This window comes from Nicotiana attenuata, unplaced genomic scaffold, assembly GCF_001879085.1.
Source record: "Nicotiana attenuata strain UT unplaced genomic scaffold, NIATTr2, whole genome shotgun sequence".
Classification (NCBI taxonomy): domain Eukaryota; kingdom Viridiplantae; phylum Streptophyta; class Magnoliopsida; order Solanales; family Solanaceae; genus Nicotiana; species Nicotiana attenuata.
In genome coordinates, this window is record NW_017670253.1 from 311,786 (window position 1) to 315,764 (window position 3,979).

Sequence of the window (3,979 nt, forward strand, 5' to 3'; positions counted from 1 at the left end):
TATAAAATCCTAAACTTGAGGTAAAACCCGAATACATAAATAAATCAATGATCTTAAAAATTAGACAAAGAATGAATGGCAGAAAGAAAAGAAGTAAGAAAGACGCCATAGGCGCCCCCCAAGCGTTTCGCTTGTTTTTCTCGCTATCCGGTGCTCTAAGAAAGATGGGATGTAATGACTCCATGCTTGGGTAGGGCCAGGTGAGTCTTGCATTAAGACTCTTGTTACTCCTCGTGTATATGCAAAGATAAAACAAAAAAAAAGATTTAAATGGGACAAAGCGAATGTAGCAGTAGAGTAAGAATTCATAATAATTCATAAACAGGAAATCAAACTCGTTTGAGGAGTTTATTCATGCTATCATATTTGCAACACTTGATACACAAAAACACATGGTTTCCTATCTTATTTCAAGTTTTAAAACCAAATATGAAAAGCTTTGATGGCACACTCTATAATGACGGTAAAAGCAATAGCAGTACGGGCTTTTCAATGTTATATTAAACTAATACTTAACTAGTAAACTACATATGGAAATTATGGAAACGAATCTTCCAAAGATCACATAAGCCTACTTAGACTAAGTCTTCAATTTTATTTTCACGTTGGTATCATTCTAAATCTTTAGATTCCTAACAAATGCATTATCAAAGACTTACCTTCTTTAATAATACTTAAATGCACTCATTCTGGAACATATAGTTTTTATCTACAAGATCAACCTAAGATGAAATCTATCCTTTAACAGAACCTCATATAACCTTCATTAACATCCACATTCATAATAGGAGCATGTATGCATAATTATTTGTGCTCTTACTTAATAAACCATTAAAGGAAGAAGCTCTACACTATCCTTAACATATTGACATGCATATATATTTTGCTTTTATTAGAATATCTAAATCCTAGGGTCCTGTTTTCTTATTATTTATAAAGCAACAAAGAAGGACATGTTTCTTTTCGGCATTTAAGCTAAATCATCACTTATAGGAATAGTGTTTTAACACTACCAAACAAATAATCTTGTACATTCTTCTTTTTAAAAGAATCAAGACTCTTATATAAACTTATTTTCTCTGAAGTTACTGAAATAGAGGTAAACCACAAGCCATGTCCTACGTTCCTACAAAAATATTAAATATCATGTTTCTTAAGTTCTGGAAAGGAAAACTATTAAAAGCCATATTATGGACATCTTCACTTTAGAAAATATTCAAGTGGATTAAACCTAGAGAAGGTAGTAACATCTTCAACGAACAAACAACTAAAAATATCAGAAACCATGAAGAATACAACTAACATACTAATATATTCATGTGAGCAATTAATTGACATCCTATTTTATTTGATTAACACAGAGACATAACACATATAATCTTCTATCATTTTTATATACACAAAGACATCCTAAGTCATATTTCAACGTGGGAAAGCCAACAGATGATAGAACACCTATTTCAAATCTGAGAGAAAGAAAAACTAGGATGTAAGAGTCACTGACCTTTTTGTGGGCAGTGAACGGGACTTGCACTTGCGAGGTCGTTTCAGATCTACCACTCCTTAAGTATTGAAAATATAAAACTGGAGGCTAAAACTGAGAGATTTTCTACAGATTGAGAAGCCTGATAATATCAGAAATATAGTGTCGGTATGAACTGATTTTTTTGAGGGGTTTTCCCCAACTTTTTTTTGGCTGAAGGTCTTAGGAGTATTTATAGCAGAAAACAACTAGGGTTTCATGAGCGGGAATTGAAATTTCGGATTTGAAATCTTGATCAACACATCCGTTTGAATCCGAACGTTGGAGGCTTCACGTGATTTGTTCAGTTCCTATCCAAAATGATGAAATCTCGACTGAAGCAAACGCGATTTGCTGCGTCTTTGAGCATAAGAGTAGAAAGATCATCTCTGAAGAGTTGAGATACGCCAAATGGGAGCAGGGGAGAACAGATTTTATGCTAAAAAATGGAGACACAAAGTCTGGCCATGGCTTATAGATATTGGCGTTTTACTGGAAAAGGAAAAAGAAGAAGTGAGAGGGTGGAGATAGCGGCTGATTTTGGACAAAATAACCCTAGCTGATTATGTATTATAATTAGAATTTCAGGAATTGGGCTTTGAACTATAGAATAGTAAGTGGACTGAGATTTGGACTTCTTTCTTCTATTTGATTACTTGGGCTTCTTTATTAGACATAATTAAACTTTCAAATGTATAATATAATAATAATAATAATAATAATAATGTTAATATTAGTAGGAATATTAATAATAGTAGCAATAGTAATAGTAATATTAACAACAAGAATAGTAATACTAATAGTAGTAGTGATAAAATAATAATACTACTACTACTACTACTAATAATAATAATAATAGTAAAAGTAGTAATTATAAGAATAATAATATGAATATGAATACTAACACTAATACTAATACTAATATTAATACATAATAGTAGTAACAATTGTAATAAAAATAGTATTAAAATAGGGCATTCAACTTATTAGTAACTTAGAAGCTCAAGAAAATTAATTAGAAGAAAGGAAGGACAAAATTGGATGTCAACACTGTCACGACCCCAACCCCGGTCGTGATGGCGCCCAACACACTGCTAGGCAAGCCCGACCATTTACACAACCTTAACCAAATAGCCTAGATGGATAAAGGAATATTCACAAATAAATAAATAAAAACAGCAATTTAAATGCGGAATCTCTGAAATAATTTCTAACATTCGAAAATTCCAAGATAAAATACTAAATAGCCCACAGATCTGGTGTCACAAACATGAGCCTCTAAAACGGAATATTCACCTATCACAAGTCTGTCTAGGAAAAATACGAATAAAAGGATAAAATGGATGGGAGAGATCAAGGCTGCGAACGCCATGCAGCTACCTCGGTACTCTCGGATAAATGCTGCTCTGCTAAACAAGTCCTCACTCACCCTGTGGTGTACCTGAATCTACACACAAGGTGCAGGGAGTATTGTGAGTACTTCCAACCCAGAAAGTAATAAACATAAATAAGGGTTGAGAGTAAGAAATCCTGGACAGGCACAAAGTAAGCTATAATTACAGCAGCTCAATCTAAATAATATCAACTCAATAAACTAATGAAAAATAATTATAGAATATCACAGCAGATAAATAAGTAAATGGCAATCAAGTATGCAATGCAACACATAAACTGGTACCTCCAGTACCCCGCTGCGGCCGTGCAGCCCGCTCTGCGCTCACTGGGGGTGTGCAGACTCCGGGAGGGGCCCCTTACGGCCCAAGCGCAATAATAAGCCATCTCGTGGCATCAAACAGGCCCTTGGCCTCATATCAATATCATTATAATACTGCTGCGGCGTGCAGCCCAATCCCATACTCAGTCCAAAAATCACACAATAGTATAAAAATATCCAGCCTAAACTTCATTTAAAAATATTAACTTAATTTCTAATTTAAGAAAATGGCTGATGTTTCAAACACAGTATTAAATACCAGGACCGAGTTTAATATTTATAAATATGGTAAGAAACCATTAAAATAATCCTTGAAGGATTCAAGTAGTTGGCACAAGGCCCAATGATAACAATTTAATCCATTTTTATAAGGATATCACGAAACTACAAACAAATAGGTAGTAATTTTTATTAAGCGGGACGGACCAAGTCACAATCCCCGACGGTGCTCTACCCCACGCCCGTTATCCGGCGTGCAAGTCACCTCACATAGCACTACGTTGTGCAAATTCGGGGTTTTAAACCCTCAACACAGCATTTACATTTATTATTAATCTCAAGCCGGCCAAAGTCCTAGCCCTTTCGAATTCACCTCTTCGTGCGTCGAATCTGACCAAAACCACAACGAATACATCACAATATGCTAAGGGAATATAACCCAATCGAAAAGACTCGAAAAACATCGAAAATCACGAAGTTGGCAAAACCCGAGCCCCGGGCCCACTTCTCGAAAAATTATAAAA